Raw genomic sequence first — 26986 nt, forward strand, 5'->3', positions numbered from 1 at the left:
CTAGTACAAGTGGGTGTCCTTTTCTGGTCCTAATTCAGGGTGGTGAGAACTTGCTCAGATAGACATATATTATCACAGGGGGATGGCCCAAAGAGACATTTCCTTTCCTCGTTGGTGAACGGTATCCTGTGTAGTGGGGCAAGTGTGGAGTGGACCTTGTGTGTGTCCTCTTTGGGCCTGTCATTCAGCTGCAACATCACAGCTCTGCGGGTCAGAGCAGGTTAAGCAGCATCTGTCATCAGAGAGACACTATTGTATTGAACAGAGAGGAGGGATGAAACAGTGAACCTTTCCCCAACACCAACCTCCTCCTCGTCATATTTGGGCTCCTTACCTCCCAAAACAACAGGAAGGCTCATGAGAATCACTGAGGCTAAGCCTGACCCAAGCTGAGGAAGTACTTTTGACATCAATGTGTAAACCCAAAATACATTTCCTTGCCAAGGAAAACCTGCAAACCCCTGGCAAAAGCTGTCCCAGAGGAGGCTCACGTGCAAAAACATGGCAAAACTGTGAATGGAATCTTCACTGTGACGCTTCCTCAAACACTCATGTAACAGGATATGAAATCACGTGGTAAAACTAACAATACAGATGAGCATAATAAAAAAACGTTACCCTCCAGGACAAAACTTGGGTCAAATTTAAGAAATTGATCTGCTTACATTTTCCTCAAAGCGAATTAAAAATACTTTCCAATTATGTACACAGTGTGGAAATTGGGCAATATTTGTTGTCAATTTAAAGAACATGAATTATGTAACTGGTTACATTGGTGAAATGCACTCTCCACCAAAAGCATGGCGGTGTTACAGTGCGGGCAGGTGTGTCCACTCGGTACAGAACTGTCCTACATTTTGTGAATGGTACAGTGACAAGCCCTACTACCAGAATAACATATTTAATCCGGTGATTGTGCCCCTACATGGACAACACAGACCTAATTTCATTTTCATGGATGACAATGCTCCAGCACAGAGGTCGCATCATCAGGGATTGACTGTTGGAGACTGGTGTACGCCAAATGGAATGGCCTGCACTTGCTCCAGACCTGAATCCTATTAAAGCCGAGTTTTTTTTATATATATATATATATATATATATATATATATATATATATATATATATATATATATATATATATATATATATATATATATATATATATATATATGACTTCCAATCTGTTTCGTGCTGGAGGATCACATCTGAAACGCATCATTGGGCTTTTAGGGTACCTAACATCCTTCATTATTTGTTGACTTATTTCTTTAAACCACATGGATTTTTGGATTATTTGTGCCATATTCCTACATGGGCTTCAAAAGGGAGACACATAGGCGGGTGGATATGTGCCTACAGTAGAATATTGTGAGCTGCCACTTAGCAGGTGGTGCGTGGGCAAGTGTGCCCATCTCTGCTTTTAGAAACAACACTATTAGCTTGTTCTAGGTCAGCAATAACTGGTTTCCTTCCACAAGAACAAGGCTGTGCTTCCAAACAATGACAAAGGGCAATATCACAGCTGGCAGACAAGCAGTCCTTCCTGTGCTTTAAAAATCAACTCGTAATTTTGCCACTTGGCCATCAGCTACGGGTAATTTTTGGTCAATCTTATATCAGTAAACAGTTCCAGAAGTGCATTTATAAGTAACCAAAAAAACAAAAACAGTGGGGGGGGGGGGGGGGGGGGGGCGTTGGAAGAAAAAGGCAATAAGAAATGTGACAACAACAGAGATGAAGTGCTACAAGAGCTGAGAAACAAGACCTTGATCAAACTAGGGACAATCCACCAGCTTTTGCTACATGGTGAGAGAAAACCCAAAAAGATTAAAAGCAGACAGCATAACTAGATAACGTGTAATTTTTTCTCTCAAAATTTATTAGATATACAAATCACATATTTCATGTAACACTTGAGGATTTAAAGGCAGAAACGGCACATCTACATTCAATCCCATGCTCCCCAATTATCAAAATTGGATCAAAAACACCTGAAATCAAGCAGTTCTGATTATTTTTACAGTTGTAGATTTTATAATTTAGACAGTATAGTTGTTCCACAAAAACACTTCCCGTTTTTATCAGTGTTGTGACTGATCATTAAACTGAAATGAATAATTTTACCATAAAACAGACAAAAATGTCACATACTACTATATGAATTGTTGACGGAAAGGCTTCTCTGAGGCATTTGGCTAAGAACAACAGGTCATCATTCAAATGAACATTTGTCAAAAGGCGCAAGCTCTCCAACACATCACTTTGCCCGAACCTGAAATTGTAATACTTAATTTCCATTGAAAGCATATAGCAAGGTAAAAGGAAGTGGTTAATGGAACATCGAAATATCCTGTATTCAGTCGGGTTGGATACCAATTTTCATTGTTGCTTCCTTGTCCTATTTTACCAGCTCATAATTGCTGAATACGTGTAAACAAAAGCTGTGACAATCTTTGGATATGAAATGATCAGACTGACCTTAATATCAGAGAAGAAGAAAAAATAATGCAATAAAAACGTCTCTAGTCCTGATGATTACATATGCACAAATAAACTCCATGGAGGAGTCAATCGCTAAGCGTTTGTTACACTAGTAATGATTCAAAACAATAGCCTTAGACACATGATTACAAAGGCTATACTGAAAGTGCACTGTGAGTTGAAACTCTGGACTCATTAATATGGCATGTCCATCAAACAGTGGAAATTCAGAAAAATAAAACAAAAACAAGACAAATTAAACCAAATTACATTTGACAAATACGAGACATCATAAAGCCCTGCAATCACTGACTCCAAACAGTACAGCAGCTGCTACAGCAATAGCAAGCGTTGACCTTTAGGTGTCTGTGAAATGGTCAGCCAGAAACAAGGGAGGTAGCTAAAGCGAGCAGCTGGTTGCAGAGGTACAGTAGGTAAGATTAGGTCCAAAAGGTTCAGAGGTTAAGGCAAGCTGTGGGGAGCGCTGGTTTTAACTGGGCACTGGTGAAGCACTCATGTAAACACAGTGTGAATGAAATCAAACACGCTCGGCGGCTCTACCAGCTGAACAAGGCAGGCGGGCGGACGGGCTAAGGTGGGCCGAGCAGCACCAAGCTGAAGGGAACTAGCACCATCAGGGGCTGTTTTTCCAGTGCATTTTGGTATCAAATGAATCCAATGTGACTCATGAATTCATGTCTTGAGCCTATTGGAAATGGGAATGAAGAGGAAAAACACCCGCTAAATTAACGTCACCTGGCTGATCGAGCTTGCATGGATCCGCCTAGGTTCGTTAAGAGGATCAGTCACCGCAAAGGCATTTGCACCTGTGAGTGTGTGTATGTTCGTTTGTGTGCGTGGTGTGGATGTTTGTGTGAGTGTGTGTGTGTTGAGTGAGTGTGAAGACCTGCACAGGCATGATTGTCAGTGTTAATAAGATGCAGTGCTTTGAGTTAGGTGGGCTGTTGATGGGAGGATTACAATGGGCGGGGGTGCAGAGGGCGATAGTAATCTCTTAATGGAGCTAGTGGAGGAACAGCAAAAAAGTATAACGCACGCACGCACACACTCATACTGAGGAATGCAAACTGCTGAACCAGTGTGTACAGTTAAAACTGTGGAAAAGACAGAACTAGGCATCATCTCAGGGGGGTGTGGGGGTTTGGTGCTAAAAACAAAACATCAGGTAAGATTAGGTCCAACACATGCTAATCTGAGTTCAAGAGGGTGAATTTGCTCCTGTGAAACACATGTTGAGCAAAAACAAATTTCTTTTCATATTCACTCAGAGGGTCACAAAATCAGAAGGAAGTCAGTGGAGATTGTGTTGGTTTCTAGAAATCAATTCCTCAGTGGATTTAGGATTTGGTGAAAGCTGGGGATCTGCTCTACTCATTGCATGCCCCCCCCCCATCCCCCCGGGCACCTTGTCCACAGCCTGAATGTTTGAAGATAGAAGTAAAAAGTGCCACAGACAGAGCCCTGTTAGCAGCCACCATTGCTGCTGTTAGTTTGGCGGTTTGAGATCCATTGCTGCTTTATTCGTCTGCAGCACTCGTTCCTCTTACTTCACCTTTTTTGCGGAGCTATGGGGAAATGGAGAGAGAGCTTGTTAAGGAATGTATGTTAAACAGGAGGGCATAAGTAAGTGGATATGTGAAACTTCAAAAACATCTTTGACTAGCTTTCAGGTGGAACTGTTTCCAATAAGACAATTTCAATTTGTATTTTTTTTCCGATTCCCAGCCATGTCACAAAAAGGTCAGTCAACAAAAAAAACAACAAAAAAGAACAATCCTTATTTTGTTTTTGTCATATGTAGATTAAAAAAAAACCAACCAAAAAAAAAAACGGATTCTGCCACCCTGAGGCTGATATCTTTCGATAGCCAATTAGTGTTCGAATCTGATAGCTGAAGCCATTAATAAAACAGTTCAAACCAACTGTGGCTCTAAACAGAGGAACGGACAGATGTGATGAAACGGCATCAGGATTACCCTCCTGCTTCTGCCACCATCCCACCTCCGGCCCCATCCTCTTTCACTCAATCACCACAGAGACTTCTTCTCAAAGGCAGAATTCCATTTGTATGTTAATGAAGGAATAGGAGCCATCTTGAAGGGAACCGCTCCTTTGGCCCTTCCTTCTCGACCGTCTCCTTCCTCTACTCTGACAGGACCATTTCCAGTGTGCATAAAACGACTGTTTTGTTCAAGAGGCACCATACATTCATGCCTGAGGTTGTCCTTCACCCTTTGCAGTCAAGGCATTGTATGTCGCGGAGTCATGGGCTAGCATCACACGCAAGTATCATCCTGTCCAGCCACGATAACCTCGTCCTCACCACATTCTTCTTTGAAGGTAACCAATGTTTACTTACCCAAAGAGAAAATGGATAACACATGCTGGTGCAGTGCTGGTAGACAGCAGGGAATGTTTGAGCCTGTCCCTCTTAGGCCAGGCTAGTACCGTCTAGCCTGTATTCTGCCATTTTCTCCTTGTATGGCCAAAAAGCGCTCAGATAGGAAGAGGAGTTCCAAGAGAAAAATCAGTGTGTAAGGTTTCACTGAGAATGTGAATTACAGAACTAAAACACTTTGGATTTACTTCTCTGATATCACATTTTTGCTGTGGATTATGAGTGCTACGATCCTGGCTTTTTGTTCATAACTTGTGCTCAAAGATGAGACTTTTTACAGTCCTAAGGGACTTCTTACAATGTGCACGCGTGATTGCAGGGGGGGGGGGGGAATGCACAGATGTATAAACATATCCAGAACACATACATTATACACCACAAAAGTGAACAAAACAGCATTTGACAACACCCAAAAGAGTGAAGGAAGCAACACCGAACCCAGAGGTAAAGACTGGCCTCTACCTGGCCTGGCTACTCCTGTGCAGCCTTTGTGCCACACACTGCACCCTCCTTGCGCATCTAGACAGGAGCAAAACGTAGAGTACATTGGGCAAACCTGTAAAGCAGTCTGGCTATGTCCAGGTTTGTTAAAATTTAGAGTTTGTCAAGAGTCAACCAATTCAGGTGGATTCTAAATTATTATTATTATTGTTACCAGAGATGGGCATTCCGTTCCAGGTCCGTCCCAGACAGACGCTTAGTTTATGGATGGAGGACGAAAGATGAGAAGTTTTTTTTTTCTTTAAAAGGACGGATTAAGCAAGGGCGGAAGTGGGTTTTCATCCATTCTTGTAATCGTCCCTAACTGGGTCAAGTATCGACTGATGTGTTGTGTTCCTTTAAAAAGAAAGACCACTGTTCTCTTCTGCGATACCACGGAGCTGTCAATACTACAGTCTGCGCAACACTGTAGAGTCAAGTCAAGTCAAATTTACTTATATAGCCCTTAATCACAGGAAAGTCTCAAAGGGCTTCACATCCCCATAGCTGGCAAGATTAACGGCATCCCCTGATCTTAACCCCCAGGAGGGCAAGTTTAACTAAAAAAAACGACAACAAAAAAAACCATCTGGAGTCCTTTTTTTTTTTTTCTTTTTCGTGTGTTGTTCTCACAGGCATAGTCTGCGAACGAGTGGACGCCCATTTCACTGACAAGTATAAAGGTGGATAGCAATTTTGTTTTGTTTACATTTAATACACACCTTATCCGTTTGCATGCAAAGTATATCCTTGTCTGGGTCATCTCTAGAGTGTAAAAATATTTCCAAACCTGACGGTTCATCCCCATGCCAACTCCGCCGTGCACTGAACGCTACGAGTCGAAAGTGGAAGTCTATCGTTCTCCTCCTAAAATAACATTGCGTTTTATGCAATAATTATTTTTATTGTATTAAAATGCAAACATTTTGCGATAAAATGCAATAGTATTGCGTTATAACACAGTCATAAATATTCTCGATTTCCCCTTGCTATACGCTATCTTGGGTGACACAAACAGTTGTAAACAATTCAATCCACTTTCGATACAACAGCCCCTCCCTTTTTTAAAAAAAAAATAATAATTTAGTCTAAAACTAATTTTTAAGTTTTAAGATGGCATAATATTGTGATTTCAACATTTTTCATTCAAACAAAATTTAATAATGACACAGTTGTGTTGAATGTGTGTCTTACGTGTTTAGCAGTTACAAATAGGCGTGTTATACTTTATAAAAGTTGAAATGGATGCTAAAGGAAAACATCAACATTTAGTCGACTAAAATTGCTCTATTTTCATCGACTAAAATTGGACTAAAACTAAAATACAATCAGATGATTAATTCATGAATAAAACTAATTAATTTTAGTCAAAAGACTATAACTAAAACTAAATTAACTAGGGATGTAACAATCCACTCAAGCCACGATTCGATTTCTCTCTTCTTTTTTATTTATTTTTTTTTATATCGCTACCATGCTTGTCTCTGTGCGCTAGTGTGGTGCTGCAGCCATTCGCAAATGCAATATGCGATGATGTTTTGGCGCAAACGTGTCAAGTAGGGCTGACACAAACTATTATTTTGCTAGTCAACTAGTCATCAACAGTAGTGCCGAGTTGCACTAACACTATGAAACTACCAATAATTTAAAAAAATACTTGTAAACATTTCACCTTTTTGGGCACCAATCCTTTTTTTTAATGTAGAGGAGAGTGAAATCAAATGAGTAAACTAGGGAAAAGCACTGTGCTAAATAAAACTAAACACTTTTGTTTTGATTTAATCCAAAAGTTTTGTTTTTCTTCTCTAATACGCACAATTTAATCTACACATTCAAAATGTGGTATGCACCTGCAAAAAAATAGCAATCTTTAGAAATCTAAAGTAGTACATTCTCACGAGTCCATGTTATGTCTTTTATTGTTAGGTGGTGCCATTAAGGGTTTTTGGAAAATAGGTCATGTTGTGTTAACTTGGAGAGCTGAGATTTCCGATTCCTATACGCAACATTCGGTGCGTAGTCACAGCAACCGTGAGGCAGCACGTCCTATTGCTGCTCGATGTTCGCTGACCAATGCCTCCATAATCTGTAGAAGATGCTACCATATGTTAGCGTACCACAACAGGACATGCACGGTAGCCTGTGTGTGGTAACTAAAGCTAGCTTTCAGAAACGACTGTCCCAATGTGAGAAATGAAATCGGGCGTCGATTGCTAACGCTGGCGCTAACCCGAAAGCCATGACGCCATTACCTACAATGCTTCTGTTTACATCACGGATGACCCGGATTACCACTACTGCAGTAAAACAATGAATAGCATTTTTCTACTTCTACCACTTGTTTTCCACAAAGCTTGTAACACTTACGTATATTCAGATTCCAAGATTGTTCTAATAGCTTTCTTTGATATTTGAATACAATTCTTCTCCAGTAAAATACAATTGTTAAACAAATCAGACTCCGCTTTACAAGTATCTTTCCTATATTCTTCTCATAGGATCAATTTTCACAACTTCTCACTTACAGGTTTAGCTCCACCCACGAGCACCACACTCCAGCAGCGTTGATTTGCAAAGCCCTGTGGAAGTAACTTGAGCAGGCTATTTTGCTCTGAGATGATGCGCCAAAGACATAGAGCTAATATGGTGTATGAATTGGCTTTGCAAAGTGCGCAAATGAATTTAGATTTCTCCAACAAGCATCAAGCAAGTAAAACCGAAAGTAAAACTACCGATAGTCCGTGTTTGTCCGTCTTCACGCCAGTGACTCCTAAGTTTGATGCACTTATGAGAAGAGGTTGTATAGGCCACCAAAGTAAGTAAATAAAACAGAGTTCATTTTTAAGCACTTAAAAGAATTTAATCTTAAAAAAATACCATTAACTTTGACAGCATTTACTGTATAACACGACTTGTCCGTCCCCATCTTTAAGATGCTCTTTGTGCTCACCTCATCCAGCTCCTTCTGAGTGTCTGCCTCCATCCGTCGAATGTCATCCATTGTTAGCTCCACCCACTTGTCAATCCAACAGAAAAGCTGGCGGTGAAAATTGGTGAAGATCCTCTTTTCTTGCTGAAAGAGGGTATCATGCAGGTTAGGGCTGACGGATGTGCTGATTGTTTTTTTTTTTTTTTTTTCAATTTATGGCTTCTGCAATTCAAAGAAATCCATGCAATCTGTCCATTAATTTAGTCAAATTAGGCACACACCCCCCCAAAAAAAAAAAAAATCAACACATGAGAAATGTCGGGAATATCCAGCCAAAGGACATTCATCAAAAATGTCTAATTTGACCAAATCTGAATCACCATAGTACTCAGCAGAGTCTGAAATCATGTCAAGAAGTCAAGAATGTATTGAGTGTAAATTGTGCACAATTGTCAAACTAACCTCATGGATAAAATTCTCCACTTTAGTCTGCAGGCCAAACCATTTAAACTTGACTGTGACCAGTTTGTAGGCGCACATTCTAGGGCAGTCAGTCTTGGCACCCAGCTCTTTCTAGTGAGGGAAAAAGCAAAAAGAATCTCAAATAAGAATGAATATAATCCACCCATCTTGAGGGCTCCACCAGGATAAATAATGTAACCATAAGTTGTAAATGAGAAAATAATCATAAAGACAGCGGAGAGAATACCATTTAAGACCAATCTTGGCAGCATTTTAAGTTAAAAAAAAAAGTCATTAATACATAAAGCTCTGTGCGTGGAGCTTAGTGAAATAATTATCAACATGACGATGTGCCGTGCACAGATAAAAGTGCCCTAATCTATAACACACTTTCTAAATCCATTCTGCGCTCTGTGCTGTCCTCTGAAGAGAAGAAGGGAAACGGGGGAGGCGGTGGCAGAGCAAAGTGGATAAAGGGACCAGTTCTCTGCCTCCGCCCCGACAGTGACACCGTTCCCGACAGACATGCCTTTGTGGCCAGGGAAGGCAGATAAAACGGAACCGGAGATGCGATAAGGGCGGTGCAAAGCTGGTTACATTATTAACACCTAGGACTTGCTCGCCCCCAGAACACTCCCAGAGAAGCCTCAGAGAACACCTGTTTAATTAATCACTTCATTCTGGCTCAGTATTCCAGGAGAAAATGCCACAGACCTGCCTCAGTCACCCCCATCCCGCTGCTGTTTGATGCTGCCATCATGGAGAAAAGCGAGAGGAGTGAAATGAGAAACATTTCTAAATTTGCAGTGGGTTTAGAAAAGTTGTCATGGCAAAAGGAGAACTTCACATGAAACGCATTCTACATCAAAACACTTACGGTGACATTTATTCTCCCCCTCTCTGTGCCCCACTCAAAGGAGCAGAAGTTTTGAGAAATACAAAGGGAAGTGATATGCAAGCATGTGTGCATGCACAGATAGACAAGAGTTTTGTTGCTCCACGAGGCTGGCAGAAAATTGGTGCTCTGTTGTCACAGTATTTTTTTTCCCAAACTCTTTAAGCGTCCACTGTGGATGGGAAAATGATCTAATTAAAAACGCAAATGAAAAGTTGTGTTTCTTTATTCATCGTTTTAAAGCAGTTTGACCGCCTTTGTTCTGGAGAATTTCTGGTAGCAAAGGAAAGTTTCCTATGTTTAAATTATTAAGCTGTTTATTAAAAAAAAAAAAAAAGAAAAGAGGACTCTTGGGAGGTTACAGCAGAATTTAAGAATTTAGAGGGGAGCAACAATACTCCAGTCAACGTTTTTTCTACAGGTGACTCATGTCTCTGTCAGTCATGATCATCTCTCTCTACTGGCAGACAGATTGAGCGGGAAGGCAGACTTTCGAGAATAAAACCATTATCTGCCGTGGCAACTTGAAATTTGTATTAGGGCCAATTAGAATTGTGAAAGTGGTGATTTATCTTCATCAGCCGGCAGCCTTAAACTCTTGCAGCCCCACTCCTGCTCCATGTTGTCCTGATAAATACAGACACTCGCGCTCGGGTGCAAAACAGCTTCTCGGGTCAATAAAGAATGCAAGAATCGAGTAAAATTGTAACAAGAAGCCTTCATCTTTAAGTCTTTTAAGACAAGAGCTTTTTAGTCCTCTTACTCAAGATTGATTTATTCATATGCAGTACGTTTGGATTTTTTTTTACAGAATTGTTACAAAATTGGTTGCATATTATTACACTTTGAATTAATATTCCGAAAAGCTTTTTTACAATTACAGCACGGTGAAAAAGTATTTGCCCTCTTCTCAGATTCTCATTCCTTTTTGCATAGTTTTCTCACTTCAGACATAAACAACTGAAGGAAACCAAGTTAAAATGCAGTTTTTAAAGAGTGATTTTACTGAAGAGGAAAAAGAAAAAGAAACAAAAGAAAAGTAGTAGTAGTAGTAATGCACTACCATAGGTGACCACGCTCTTTGGCATGCTAAAAAGGTGGCTATAATGTACAAAAGTATTTGCCAACTACCAAAAGAAAGTACCGCAGAAGAAATGGAACACGAAGGCACGGACGAAGAAAAAGAAACAAAGTAGTAGTCATGCATGTTGCCACCTTCTTTAGCGTGCCAAAAAAGTGGCTGTAATAATATTTGTCAACTGCAGACACAAAGAAAGACGGAAGAAGACATTTGAAGAAGGTAGAATGAGAAGAGGAAGAAAGGAAAGGAAGAAAACAGGAAAAGAAGAGAAAGAATAAATTAAAACACAAATTACTATATAAAGTAGACACCGTAAAACAGCAGTCTCACATCGGATCAAAAGCCAAAGAATAGAAATGTGTCTTCAAACAGGTTTTAAAAATGGACGTAGAGGAGGCTTGCCTAACATTTAATAAAAGGACATTCCAAATGGAAGCACCAGCAACAGAAAAGGCTCGATCCCCTCTGAGGCTCAGCTTAGTCCTCGGCACCTCAAGTAGCCGGGAAGGTACATAGGAGTGGAGGAGCTCAAAGAGGTACGCCGGGGCGAGGCCATTTAAAGATTTGGAAACAAATTGAAGCATCGTAAAATGAACCCTAAAATGCACTGGGAGCCAGTGAAGGGAAGCCAGAATCAGTGTTATGTGCTCCGTCTTCCAAGATCCAGTTAGGAAGCGAGCAGCAGCATTTTCGACCAACTGGAGATGCTTGAGAGAGAACTGTCCGACTCCAAAATAAAGTGCATTACAGTAATCTAGCCGAGATACAACCAAGGTATGGATTGCTGTTTCTAACTGCTGATGAGAGAGGAGGGGCTTCACCTTAGCCATCTGTCTAAGATGAAAGAAGATGGACCTAACAAAAGCGCTGATTTGCCTGTCCAATTTAAGATCACTGTCCAATTTAAAACCCAAGTTCGAGACTGTTGGCTTTAGATATGAACCAGAGGGCCCAGGTCAACGGAAGAGAGTGTAGAAGAGGCACTGGGACCGAAGACCATAACTTCTGTTTTCTTTTTGTTGAAATTTAAGAAATTTAGTCTTTGATGTCCTCAGGGCAGACAGGGCAAAAGTGGTCTTAAGGAGAAAGAGTCTTTTTTGCTCAGCGGGACATGGATTTGACAGTCATCCGCATAGCGGTAGAAGGAAATATCATGTTTTCGAAGGATGGAACCCAGGGGCAGCAAATACGATGAGAACAGCAGGGGCCCTAATATAGAACCTTGTTGAACACCATACGATAGAGGGGCAGAGTGGGACACAGAGGAACCTAGGATAACAGAAAAAGTCCTGCCAGGCAAATAGGATAAAAAAAAACACTCTAGAGCGCTTCCACTAATGCCCACTTAGTGCTGCAAACGAGACAGAAAAATACTGTGCACTGTCCACCGTATCAAATGCTGGACTTAAATCCAACAAATCAAGACAGTCTCCAGTGTCATTTATCAGGAGGATATAGTTAAAAAACATGTAACAGGGCTGACTCTGTGCTAGGCATCATCTTGAAACCTGGCTGGAAAACCTCCAAGACATGTTCAACCAAGAAAGATTTTAACTGAGTGCACCACTTTTTCCAGAATTTTCTAAATAAAAGGCAGCTTGGAAATGTGTCCAAAACTTGACGGCACATGGGATGCGACCATACTGTATAGCAGCATGATTTCGGCAAGAAGATTCAAAGTCATTCAGAAACTCCATGTTGTATTTGTGAGGATGGTAAATGACAGCGCTGAGCACAGGAACAGCACTGGTAATGTCACAGAAAGTGCCCTCAAAGCTGGTGATTGATATGACAAATATACACGGTTTAAAACTGTTTTTAAAAACAGTTGCCGTTCCACCACCACGACATGAAGTTCCCGGAGCGTCCAAGTAAGAAAATGCAGGTGGTAATAGTTCAAGCATCGCACTACACTCAGTCGGCGCCAGTCCAAGTCTACGTCAGAGGATATCCAAGTCATTGGAGAGAAATAGCTCCCTCAGAATAAACGATTTGTTCGTCAACGACCGGGCGTTCAACAATGCTACCCTTGTGGGAGCAGCAGGCGCGTGTAGCTCCTCAGATCGGTGTGCCCTGGGAAGCTCCTTGACAAGCTGGAGATCCAAGCCGCGTCCAAGGACGCGTAGACGACAGCACAGCCGAAGCTCCTCGGCACAGCCGATGATTGGTAGCAAGCGGGAGTCAACGGGGTCATGAACGCACCACAGCGCTCTGCTTTATTCGTGCGGTGAGTAGCATGATTATAACGTGTTTTATTGACGGTAGCGAGTAACGAGTGGAAATTTCTATTTGCGCCACAACGTCCGTGCGTCGTCGCTTAAATCGGGTTATTCAAATGCGGCAGTACTCAGAAATCGGAATTTTGACTTTAACCCGAATACTGACTGCATGTAACCGTAGTCTGTTTGCCTCCACAACTCAACACTGCTTGACTGAGCCTGCCTTCTACGGCGGCCTATAACCCCCCGCCCCTCAATATTCAAGATGAAAGCAATTTGCAACTGTATAAAGAAAGTAAAACAATGAGATAACTGACAAAACAATGACATTTTTGAGCTCTTAACCCAAACACTAGGGTTATCTTTGTCTGATATTGCGAAGAGGGCAAATTCTTTTTCATAGAACTGTCCGTGCCTTTGATGTGGGAATAGTTTCAATGTCCATCAAGACATGCTTGGATAAGATTGGTGTGGAAGAAGTTCCACAGAACCCCAAACTCAAACCCATCCAACACCCAGAATTTTAAAGAGAAATACCTTCCAAAGAGGCCCGAGTGGTCCTCTTCCTGTCTTAACTGACTTGAATTTGGCGGGGTCTTCCTCCTGCTTGTAGTCCTATGGTGACAAAAACTGACACATTATACACAGCACAACTTGTTTAATAGACACACCTGAAACTCAACAAGGTTGGATAAGCGTGCAGCGTTGTGTTCATATACTATATGTAAACTAGACATAGACCGATATGCTTTTTCAGGGCAGATACCAACTATTAGTAGTCAAGGAGGCCGATAAATTATATTTGGAGCCGATATTCGTAAAAAGTAAAACATTGGCATCAACATCTGAAAAAAAAAAAAAAAGTCAACTTTGTTGAAATGTCATGAAAAGTTTTCAGATTTGCATAATGTTGATTTTTGTTGAATTATAAATTTCATCTTATTCATAAAAAATAAATAAAATAAAAACAAAAAAATAAATTCTATCCCTAATATAAGTATAAAACTCATTCACATTTGATAAAAGGTAATACAAGACAAACATGCATGCTTGCCATAACCTACACATATTGCTACTTTGTATTAGTGATGTTCAATACATATATCACTTTTTCGGACTGATATTAGTCTAAGTGACTAAGTAAGTAAAAGCGCTATGTTGCCTGGACTGCACTCGGCAGGAAATATACACCTTATTAATGCAGGATATAATAACATTTTTTTTTTCCCCAGTCGATGAAAGCAGGTAATGTGTAAGGTATAAGCATGAAATACCATAATGGAGAATTTATCATACTACCCAAATGTAGCTAGCAAACAAATAAACGTATGCTGGTAGCAACACACTAATAATGCACTCTAAGCTAAAATTCTCAAATGATCAGGATCGTTATCCAGCTTCTGCAGACTTTGCTGAGTACATGATAATTTGAATCAAGTGTGTTGCAGCAGGGACAGATTGAAAACAGGTAAGACATTGGCCCTCGAGGGCCGGGATTGCTACCCATGCACCTTATAAACATACATACACCTACAGCAATTGTATCTTAACCCATTAAGGACGGGAGCACATAACCGCGTTTCTACCACTAAAGCTAAAATGTTGGTATTAAATATAGTGCTTCACTTGCATCTTCAATTGAAACACTAAAGATTAATAAGCATATGCCTGTGTGAAAGCCACATGTCTAAGCTCTCAAATTCTTTTTGAATTATGTTTCTATCTGCTACAGGGGCTGAGATATTAATTATTTCGTAGGTGGCGAAAATGTCAGGTTTTCAAGGGTGACTCCAAAGACGGCCGTAGGTTTTAGAGAGATGTCTCGCGAGGGGCTTCAGGCTTTAATGGGTTAATGGGCATATGAGAGGATTGACATATGCTACAGATCACATAGTTTATGCACAGTTTCTGATAGCAAAACAGCCACAAGAGCTGAGTAGCAGTGACTGGTATAGGCCGCCGTCGCGAGTGCCCAATACATTGAAATAAGGCCGGTATCGGCTTGATATACTCGCACATCCCTACTTTGTATCATTGGTGACATGGTCTAATTTAGTGATGTCAGTATTACGGCTGTAATAACTGATGTACTGGCCAACCTCTTAATACTGAAATATAATGAAGATGCAGGGAGGCTCAGTTAAATGTATAGGATGGGTAAAAGAAAAAGAAAGTTGAATATAACGAAAGGGTTTCAAATCATCAACTGCTCAAGGGCCCAGCAATTATAAATAAATCATGATGTGCCAGCAGCTGAAAGCTATTTTTCAGGGCAATCAGCCAACAGGAGGGTGCAAAACTCAGTGGAAATACACACACATTAATTTGACTGTTTTAATGCTGAGAGCTCGATCCCTATAACAATGCAGTGTGCGGCACTAATGAGGTCTGTGAATCAATGTGCCGTGGCAGACAAAAGGGAGAATCTCCCCCAGTAAACCAGAATGTGTTAGTGTGCCCTGTGTGCATCGCGTGCGTTTGTCGAATGCTGCCATATGAAGAACTGTGAGCTGTAATTACACTAACAAACTCATCGGTGCAGGCGGTATGTCCCAGGGCCTGCAGCCATGCCCGAGGCTGAGGGCTGATAGGGCCCTTAGACACAACACACTCCTCCAGAAAGGCAAACATGTCCGCCTCGTTAACTTCCCAGGGCAAACAAACATGTATGTGCGCGCGCGCACACACACACACACACACACATACGTATAGACACACACTCACGCAGCGAAATGAGGCAATGTAACGTTAAATAACAGCAATAATATGTAACCGCCTAAAATCTTCAGATTTTTTTTTCTGAAGTGAGGCAATCAAAGAAAACTACTGTCAAATAAAAATCTTTCCACCCATCCATTTTCTATACTGCTAGTCTTCTTTAGGGTAGCGACTGAGCTGGAGCGTATTCCAACTGATTTTGGGCAGGCTACATTCTTGACTAATTGCTAGTCAAAGCCTGGTTCACACGGCAAGATTTGAAAATTGTTGCGCGACTCTGAGAGACCCCGCACGTGACGAGGGCTAAAAAAAAAAAAAAAATCACAGATATAACAGTTTTGAACGTACCATGTATGGTGTGCAGCCAAATGGCAAGATCAACACATCACGCACAGACCGATTCATTCACGGATATTCTCATGTCGGACGGAAAATCTTGCAAAACCCCTCAAGATTTAACGTGACTTCAGAGTGAACAAACAGGCAGCAGGGGTCTCCGATCGTGTCTTGACGGTGGCGCTAGTTTGTTGGGCTCTGTTGAGCCATGACTGTTCTCATTTTGAATTCCCACCACACTTCCCCGCTTTCTGATTGGCTGCACATCACTGTCAAATGGCTGCGCGCTCCTTTGTCCACGGGGCACATCACACACGGTGCAAAGCAGGGCCAAAACAATTCAACATGTTGAATATCCCTGATGTGAATTCGGACGTCATCCCGAGCAGTCGAGATCAGTCTGAGCACACCACACACGGCAGGATTATCTGCCAAGATTATTTTTGGAGCCATTGCAAGAATCAGGGCCGACCTACGATTGTCGGGAGGGGAGATTCGGGGCTAAAAATCGGGCTTAACCCTGGCTCACACGGCAGGATAATCGGCCCGATTTTAGCCCCGAATCTCCCCTCCCGACAACCCGAGGTCGGCCCCAAAAATAAAACTAATCCACAAACTAGGGCCAACGTCAAGGCACGACCTGAGACCCGTGCTGCCTCTTCACCCGTCATGTTTGTTTACCCAGAAGTCACGTTTAATCTCGAGGGATTTTGCAAGATTTGCAGTTTGATGTGAGAATATCCATGAATGAATCGGTTCGTGTGTGATGTGTTGATCTTGCACACCACTAACGCTACGTTAAAAAATGTTATACCTGAAATTTTTTCTCATCACGTGGGGCCACTCAAAGTTTAGAAGTTGGCCGACAATTTGAAAAACTTGCCGTGTGAACCGGGCTTAAATCACAGGTCACATACTGCATAAACAACCACTCACAGCGTTACACTTAAATTCACAAACATGGGCAGATGACATGGAGGCCTGATCTGACATTTCAACCCAGAACCTCTAAACTGTGAGGCGAGCATGCTAACCCATGTGCTGCCCCAAGTTAATTAATTATATCTTCAAATAGGGAAAAAAAAATGCATTCTTTGTTACATTGTTAAAATATCTTCATAGACTGGTGCTGAGTGGTTGGAAGAGCTTCTAGCAGAGCTTGTAAAAAGAAAACATAATATGAATAATGAGTTACATCATATCATCATAAATGAATGGGCTCTTTGCACATAAACGCTGTGACTTCATATCCGTGTATTGCTCTGTCACAGAACCTGCTTTCCTGGACACTGCAGTGCATGAAAACATTCAATTAAAAGGAGGAATAGACTCATTAAAGAAAGAGAACGACTTGCCGCATCTAGTGACAATTGATTTTATACAAGTTAAAATGTATAAAATCTACTCATAACATTAAGTAGCCCAACATTAACATGCAGGTTTTTGTGCTTCTTCGATGATCAGAAGCAAAAGCTAGGAACCTCCCTTGTCCGTCCATCTATCTTTCTCTGACGGTAATAATGCAAAACACAGGTTAAAAAAAAAATATATATATAAAATTTTTTTAAAAAATGTAAAAAAAGAAGAAGAACTTGAAAGTACACAGAAGACAATGTTACATATTTTCTGCTTAGGCTATACTTAACTGGAAATGTGCACTCCAACATTAATACATTACCTAAATCATATATCACTAAATGGGGTAGTTTATTATTAGTATATCGTTAACCTATACCGAACCTAACCACAATGTTAGGAAAAGGACTGACTTGGTTTGCTGCTACATAAGCACTTACAAAGATGATGTATGTCTGTGATGGTTGGTTTGGGCAAGTCCTGTAAACAAGGCGAGTAGAAGAATGCAATTTTTCGAAAAGGCAGACGCGATTTTGGCAACATGGGAGATTATGTGCAATGGGTCCATTGGCATGAGATAAACCGTTTGAGCTAAACAGTGCTTTTGAGGTTTTCATTTTTACTTACAGAGGCTGAAACTTGACTTCTGTCAGCAATGTCAATAGGCACAACAGTGACTTGCTGCCAGGACGAGCGATCGAGTTTGTGCACCTAAAGCATACACATTCAAATCAATTTGGGCATACTAAACAATACAAAGTATTCCCTTGCTGTAATACAAATTTCCTCACATTTTCTTGTGTTCCAAGATCCGGTTTATGCCACGTCTCAATCTTGATCAAGAAATTATCTTTCATATACTCATTCTACAAAGAATACACAAATGAATACAGTGCACTGTAGTATTAGCTATAATGCATTGATCAATTAAAAACACCAAACATCCAGCCATCAAAGGATACCTACCGTCACTTCTGACCAAGTATGGGTGAGAGGAGAAAAAAAGAAACGTGACATTAGCGACAATAAAATATAGACAATCACTCAGGATGAGCCAACAACAACTGGAAGAGGACTCACCAGTTCTGCAGTAGGGGTAGGCGTTCCAGGCTTTTTCATGAAACACAAAGGCACTTTCTGGTGCCAAGAGCTGAATAAATGCTGGAACTTTACTGTGGATTGGTGTGGAAAGAGGAGAAGGAGATTGATTTGGAGAAAGCATAGCATTTAATATAATGGTTTACATACTATGAACAACAATAAGTGTATGTACACTAACAGTTAAAGGACTAGACATGGTTTCTCATTCAATAGCACAAGTGTGTCCAAATCTTTGACTGCTAGTGGATGTGTAGGTGAGAACCATTGGATAGCTGGCTCAGAAAAAAAAAAAGTTAGACAACACTGCCGCCAGCTGGCCATAAACTGCAATTACTGTAAAATGGAGCAAAGAAAACCCAATAGTAAATTCAACAAACCTCTTCAGGCGGTAGATTTTGTGTGTAAACTGTCCTTTCTCTCCATGTTCCTCATAGGGCTCATTTTTGAGGACCTCAATCCCCTCACCACCACCAGTTTCATTTTTACTTGCTTCAGCCACAGAAAACAACTGTCCGACTTGATACTGCAACACAAATATAAAATTATTTCCACAGTACAAACAAACGTGGAGTTCCAAGCATTTGTCTGCACTCTTTGCAAAGTGTACTAAAAAAAAAATTAACTCAGAGTTGCCTTAACACGAGGTGTCATCATACTTCATGAGAAGATGAACTTGTGCATTCAACAGTTTTTCAGAGCGCCGAAGAATGTGCGCCATCATGGATCTTCCATGGATTATGGCGAAATGCAAACCTAGTTCACTAATTTTGAAACGCATTTTATTTGAATTTTCTAACTCTAACCCTTTAATTACTTGAAATTTTTAAGTGCCCTTAAGCATTGGGTGAATAAGATAAGACTTGTGTCCGTGGTTTACAGTTTTCTAGTGAAAAGAAACCAAGTTGAAGTACGCGTACTCACAATTTAAAGCAGTAACTCTCCAGCAATACCCCAATACTTTCCCCATCTCAAACGTGTACTGGACATCAGTTGTTGGCCAAGGTGAGGCAGGATTAAATTTCCATATTTCTTTTGCAGTCAACTTTATTTTTTCCATGTAGGTGAAGAGGGTTAATAATGTATCTGCGATGCATCTAACTATCCTTTCATGTCTTTGTCAAAGTTCCTAGTTCTAACAGATTTTAATTTATGATGATAATGGTATGACAATTAAAAAAGTTAATAGAGCGTTAATAAATGTTTTACCATGGTGAAAGTTTGACCATGGAAATTATTGATTGCTATGTACTAGAGGTGGGCGATATATATCATAATCATCGTCAATCTTGCTTTCACGATGTGGAATTTTACATTATCGAGTATTAATACTGCCTCAAAAAGCGAGTCAGCCGACGGCCGCAAAGTATGAGGAAATGCCGGAAATCAGTGTGCAATGACGGCAGAGGAGGAGGAAGTGATCATCATTTGCCGAATCAGCGGGCAGGACCCGGTCACGTGACTCTGTCCGCGCTGCAGCGGAGTCGTTTCATCCTCATTTCATGGAGGAGTGTCGAGCGGGGATTCGGAGCGAGGCCACGTTGTCCGTAGTCTGTTAATGGTTTGGAGTTGACAAGACTGACGTCGGTGGGAATAACATTGTTAGATGTGCCGAAACGGTCACCGTGAAGAGCAATTCTGTTGCACCACGAGCCATACGGATGACGAAGAAAACTTGGCGACCGCGCAAGCACGCTAAACAAAACCTTAAACACGCACACACACTCAGAAAACAGTCGCCGAGTTGAGCCGACGAACACAAACGCACTCACGCACACACACGCCCAGTACTTTAGCGAGCAAGTCAAACGTGACAGCCTGGATGTTCGGCTAACATTCAGTTTACATGCTTTTATTCCGCATCATTCATAACTAGCCTGTCTTCCCGAGGCATGTTGCACAAACTACGGCGGCTTATTAGTGTCACGCCAGGATACACCCAAACATGAATAAAGTCACAAGTCTGCATATCACAGTGATGAATGAGTGGTAAAATGCACTTTTCGGTAAGTTGCAGCTTTGTTATTCAACTTTACTTTCTGAATACGGTGTCTAATGTATGCGAATGGGTGTTGTCATGACGACGTCTTTTTTTTCTCTTGCTGGGTGACACACGTCACATATCAAATGCATTTTTTCCCCATTCTGATTGCTGTAGTTCACACCTTTTTCTCATTCTGATTGCTATAGTAGTTGGCAGTGGTACACAAGTACTTACTGCAGCTCAAAATGTCATATCATTATGGAATAACAGCAGAGACATTTAAATGACTTAAATATTCCCCAAAATCAATGTAAGTATACACATAATTTTTTGGTTTTTTATTATTAAATATTGTCGTAGAATATCATTGTTTTGCAGAAGCTGTATTTAGCAATTGAAAAGAGATGTTGTTCACAAACGCTGTCTATCCACGATTGGTCTGTGGATCAAGTGCAGATTTAAAATATTTTTTTGTAGAATATCGTCAAATTATCGTTCGTTTTTTGAAAAAATAGAGATATATATATCTTTTTCCATACCGCCCACCCTTACTATGTACATTATTTCTTATCGAAGAAAAAAAACAAAAAACTTTTGGAAAACAAGAACGAATCGACAGGTCAAACAGTGTCCCAGCACCGCGTTTGACCTTCGAAAGGTTCTATTCTCAATATTGAATGTAGGGGCATATTAGACATGACAAAGATAATTGTGCTCTGATAACTATACATTCACATTCACTGTTTGGAAAGCAGTACACAGGTAGTTATAGATCATTGGGATAGTCCAAAGATAAGTGGAATATACAAATTTGAACATCACAAGATTACTTTTGTCAATTACGTTGTAAGAATGAGATTACTCACCTCCTCAACACTACAGGGTAAAACCACCCGGCTAATAAAGACACAAAGAGAGATGATGATGAGGATGTGAAACTTATACAAGTACTACACCAATTTAAACTTTTTTATACAGTGGAACCTTGATTTAACAAACTTGGAACCAACGGACTCTGGATTTAATGGACAGAAAATAGTGTCCAGTCATTTCAAAATGCCCCTTTGGGCAGTCACCTGGTTTTCTGATGCTGAGCCATGATTGGTCATTATCTGAGCCCTGAGCAACTGTGATGTCATCTTCAGTCGACATCAAGTGGCAAAATGGCCGCCCCCTGAGATGGCTAAAAACGGGTGAATTTTACTGCATAACTCATATGCCACAAACGCAATATTAATGAGAATACCATGTTTTGACAAGTGGGCCTGCATAGAACATTTTCTTGTAAAGACAATATTTAGGTTGACTTCCACTTAAATCTCAAGAAATGGTGGTAGATCACATGCATAGTGCAATCAGGGTGCTTCCAAAACACACAGCACCGTTTGGCACATAACTCATTTTTCTTCGATTATAATGTTTTTTATGATTGTGATAAGCCAAATTTGATTTTTATTACCTGACCAGCCCTACTGCATACTGTAACATTGTAATGTACAACTGCAGTTTACACTGTAGTACTTATCCCGAGTTAAAATTTTACATTTACATTGGCAGTTTACAGTGTTGAACATATGAACACGTCCATGTTAATCAAAACATTTTTGAAACACTCTCACAAGTCCAAACTTAGAGATGCACACCTTCAATGTAGTAACATGTTGTGCCACAATATGCCGGACACTTTCGGGTGTGTTAAAGTTACAGCTGTTTGAACGTTCATAATTACTGTAACATCTATGCTAATGTTCATCAACACGTCTATTGCATTTTACAATTATGTTAGTATTAAGCTAGCAATTTCTTTGATACTTTGTTTGAAGCTATTTGGGTTTAAGTGTACACCACTTAATATCTTTTTACAATACACTTTAACTGGGAATAACAAACAGCTTGAAGTAAGCACACTGCCTGTTATGGTCTCTGTATTATCCATCCATCCATGATCTGAACCGCTCATCCTATATGGCAGATTGTCACCAATTGTGAGTAGGTCTGGAACCTATGACCCTTAATAAATGGGGGTTCACTGTAGTCAGGGTTCTTACATCTTAACTCATTTGATGCCTACATCGCTTTAAATCGTTTTTTATACACCCCCAACATCGAGTTAACTCGAGAAATGCGTTTTTTGTGTGCATTTGATGCCCAAGGCTCTGACGCAATTAATCACAAAGTTTCAAGCTTGGGAAGCGTTGTAATGACGTGTAATCGCCAGCAGATGTCACCAGTGTTGTCTATCAGACCCATTGCCAGTATGTAGCACAATCTTCATACATTTTTTGTTTTTTATGGCATCGACGTTGCTTTTATGGAATTGTTTTGGGGTTTTTAAATAAGAAAAGTACTGTTTATATATCTGAGGTGTCATAAAAGCAAAAATATTGGGGTCAAAGTTGTAATTTATAAGTTTACAGTTTATATATAAACGTCTTTTCACAAAACCCTTGAATTCTCCGTTTTTTTTCGAGAACCCGGATTTGATGTGAAACTTGCCTATGTTCTACTGCAGATTACTCAAGAATGACAAATGCTAGAAATATTGTTTTTTCTTATAAAAGAAAATGGTCTAAACTTTCTTTTGGTAGGTTCCATGTGTATCTATAGTCATAAAACACAATATTCTGTGGGCCTTCAAAGATGGGTGGCACTGAGGAGCTTAGCTGCGCTGCGGATGGCTGGCATTGAATGAGTTAAGGAAAGTTAAATTCAAGGTGTTTTAAATTCCATAGGAAATTAAATGTAATACCAACTTCACAATTGTTCACAATGTCCCAGGTTGTCCAAAGTTGCTACAGTAACATAAATGACTGCTCTTAAGAATCCCAACTAAAACCACATAATTGTTTTGGAGGTTCCACTATCATGATTGCGTGATCACAACCAGAATCATCTTTATTGACGAAGTATGTAAAAACATACAAAGATTTTGTCTCCAGTAGTTTGAGCCACACTAGTATTACAGCAACAAGTAGCTATGACAAAAAGAACATTTACAATATGGCACATAAGTACAGAGCATTGTGAAGCAATGTTAACTCATTCACTGCCATTGACAAATGTACCGGTATTTGTCTTTTCACAGTCCAGCCATTCAATCCCAGGAATTTATAGGTATATTTTTCAATTTTTTTCCAAACATTACAGTAAAATAGGGTCTCGAAATGCCTGGCAGTGAATGAGTTAAGGATACCATTCATGCAGTAGTACCAAACAACGACAGCTGTGCAAATGATGTGGAATCATCAAGGAAAATACAGTGCAGTAATTACGACACAATGCCGATTGTGCAGATGATGCTGAGTTCTTGAGCTCTTGATGAGGTGATGTTACCACGGGAGTAATTTGGTAATTTATTTTAAGAATGCCAGTTTATGTTTAAAATTTCAGACTTTTTACAATCATAAAATCCTACTTATCGTGTGTTAACTTTAGTACTTTTGAAAGACTGATTTGAAAAATACAGCATTTGCAAATCAAGAATGGCAGTTACCTGAACCATTTCATTTGTTAGTAATATATTCTATTACAATTAATGCAAGTGATTACTGCACTAGTCATTTACCTGATTTGATTCCTGATTTTGGAGAATTTAAGCTTTCTTCAGAAATTCTCATTTGATACTTGTTACCAGACTCAAACTGATTGGCGCAAATCGAGCAAAATGCAAAAGTGCGGGTTGTATGAGCTGTTGCATTAGATATTTAGTAGTAAAAAAAAATGGTAGCATGCCTCTACAAGATTCGTTGTTAACAGCCTGTGAGTGTAATCTACGGAGTACAACGTGACTAATCTTCGAAGCTGTAGGAAACCAGCCCACTGACTCATCTGCATAAGCAGCGGAAACACTTCGTCCAACTCATCGATACAATCAAATACAGCGCTGAAATCATTTAAAAGCGAAGGTATGGTTTGAGTTAGTTGAGCTCCTTGGGCAGGGTGTTAGTACTGGCATCGCTTACTCCAGCTTCAAGACCAGGAGCTATTTGCTAACGAGCACAACGTTGACACCAATGTAAGTACAGCTAGCGAACAGCTACGGTAGGGTTGAGTTAACCCAACAAAGGCACACAAGGCACCCTTACTTAAATTCAGATAACTTTAGTAGCCCCGGGCGATTGGCCACCACAATTATTGAATGCTGATCTCTGTTAGCTATTTGTAAGCGAATATACTGTTTACGTCAAATGAAGTTCAACTACTGAACGAAAGAGAAGCGACGCTCATATTGCAAAGGATCGCACGGCAGCCATTACCTGGCCCGTTAATAATTAAGCTACTTTACGAATCTATGGAAAACAAGTAAGATAGCAGCTGTCGACGCCGGTAGGCCACAAAGTAGTTCTTGGGCAATGCCACCACCCTTCCCTCGTGTGAGTGTCAGTCGCACTGATGATGAAAAGTTTCCTAGTAGCTAGTATCCAGTCACCGAACCCACGCCACACCCGATCTAAACCCCTTATTAAATCGTAACGTAATTGTAAATGAAGTCGAAAAGCAAGGTTTGACAACAATATCACACTTACTACTCCTTGGTGAGGACCATCGTTTTGTACTTGTTCCGACCCGACCTGGACGTCGTACCACTATTGCGACCGCTGATTACCGTTGACGTCATCCGCTGTGAAGAACTGTACTTAGCCCCGCCCTTTGCGGTCGGTGATTGGCCGGACGCTCGAACTCATCATGCGTGTTTAGCCAGTTACATCTCAAATCAGTCTCACGTTGCTGAAAAGGCCACTCTTTTACAGTTAGCAGTTTGATTTAATTTTATGGCAAAAAATAGAGGGGACAAAACCCCTTCACTAGTTTGTGCTAAGCAGAAGTACAGTCACGTGTATTAAAAACAAATATTTTATTTATGTATTTATGAAGTTAAATTTTTCACAAGTAGCCATTGTGTTGCAATACATTTCATATCTCCAAGTTTCTGCTGCAGCTGTCGGGGAGAGTGGTGTAATTTGTGCCAAGGGCCAAGTATTGCCACCCCTGTTATTTGGAAAACCATAGAAGTTGATGATATGACCACATATTTTTGAAGACGCATCCATTTCGCTCATCCTGCAAAGATGAGATACACATGGCTTGATAGGAAAGCACATTTAAGTTCCAATAACATTTTTTTGCCATCCAAAGTAACATTTCTATGATGTTTTTTTTTAACAATTGTGTTTGAACAATTAACAGTTCACACATGTTTGAGTGGTTTAGTTAGCTACATCATAAGTCTATACAGTTCGCATGATGCTAGCTCAAAACAGCTGGGGGATGCATTTCTTTCAAAATAGTGGGCTTGGGGTAATTTGTGCAAAGGACCTGAGTCAAGTTGTGCCAATGGCATAACCTCCCCCCAATTTATGATTGTTTACTATAGATTACTTTATTGTATTTTATTGTTATTGCACATTATATTCTTACATTTGATCACTAAAACTATGTGCCATTCTTAATTTTAGACCAAAATCCATCATGCCATGTAGATACAAAAGGAAGACAGAAAGGGTTTCAACTCCTCTTGAGAGGTTTGAAAGAGCAGTGAAAGAGGTGCAACAGGGGACGACTGTACGTCAGGTTAGAAAGGAGATGAAGATCTGCAGTATGACCATAAATAATACATGGATAAGAAAAAATAGGCTTAGGCTGGTGGTACAGCTAGAAGGGAGCACAAGTTCACATTCCCCTGTAGCACTGACAAGTGGAATGTCCAGTAGTAGGTCAAATCTGTGAAGATATTCAGATGCAGATGCAGTTAGATGCTCATTTTGGAATATTCATTTTGTTCTGACCGTGTGTTCATGTGGCACTAGGTCTTGTTGAATCAAATTGGCCATTGATGATGTAAAACTTTAAATAAACATTTAACAAGTACTTTTGTATTGAATTTGTCTTGCTTTTATTTACCATTATCATTTGTGAGATTAAAATGATCGTTTGACCACAATTTACCCCACTGACTTCTGACTAATGGCACAATTTACCCAGAACTCGGGGCAAGTTGTGCCACAAAACCATTTTTTTTCTAAAGCTATATTTCTGTTTTATTTTTTCCGTACTCGGCCTCGTGTCAGGAGTGCGGCACCTGCATGTGTTACAGGTTAAGTCCGTTCTCGACGTCGTTTGGCTGACTCGGACCGACTGGACCATGTGGGTCGGTTAAATACGCGGACGGGAAATAGCCAATGCCCAGCTCTGAATATGCAATACAAGATAAGATGGCGCCATTCTTCCTACAGCGAGTAAGCGGCATTGTTAGTCCAATCATAGATAAGCATGTGCTTCAAACCCAGAAACATGTCAACTCCCTCGACACCCTTAAAGGCAAATTCCTGGTGTATGTCTCTCCCTTGTTGGGTCACCACATTACTTAACTAACCCAACCCTAACCCAATCCAATCAGCTGTTCTTCCTACTGATACAATCGAGCACCAACATTTGGCTTTTGATCCCTTCATATAAAACGTTTGTTTTTCCTCTTGTGAGCAAGAAACGATTTTACCGTGACACAACTTGACACTACCATTTACT

At 40.4% G+C, this 26986-nt stretch overlaps 1 pseudogene across 1 annotated transcript; it reads right to left on the reverse strand.

The window, feature by feature from the left end:
* Window positions 1-1854: 1854 nt before the first annotated feature.
* LOC147147625 (phosphatidylinositol transfer protein beta isoform-like) lies at window positions 1855-25106 on the reverse strand (annotated as a pseudogene). Its single transcript, XR_015086801.1, has 10 exons — window positions 24988-25106; window positions 21328-21358; window positions 18858-19003; window positions 18346-18551; window positions 18171-18245; window positions 18007-18090; window positions 13507-13584; window positions 8775-8885; window positions 8334-8456; window positions 1855-4070 (listed from the first exon to the last, which is right to left on the reverse strand). The product of XR_015086801.1 is annotated as a phosphatidylinositol transfer protein beta isoform-like (transcript).
* Between the last annotated feature and the right edge of the window lie 1880 nt (window positions 25107-26986).

The sequence above is a fragment of the Filicampus tigris genome, chromosome 5, assembly GCF_054856515.1.
Source record: "Filicampus tigris isolate MCC_2025a chromosome 5, RoL_Ftig_1.0, whole genome shotgun sequence".
Classification (NCBI taxonomy): Eukaryota; Metazoa; Chordata; class Actinopteri; order Syngnathiformes; family Syngnathidae; genus Filicampus; species Filicampus tigris.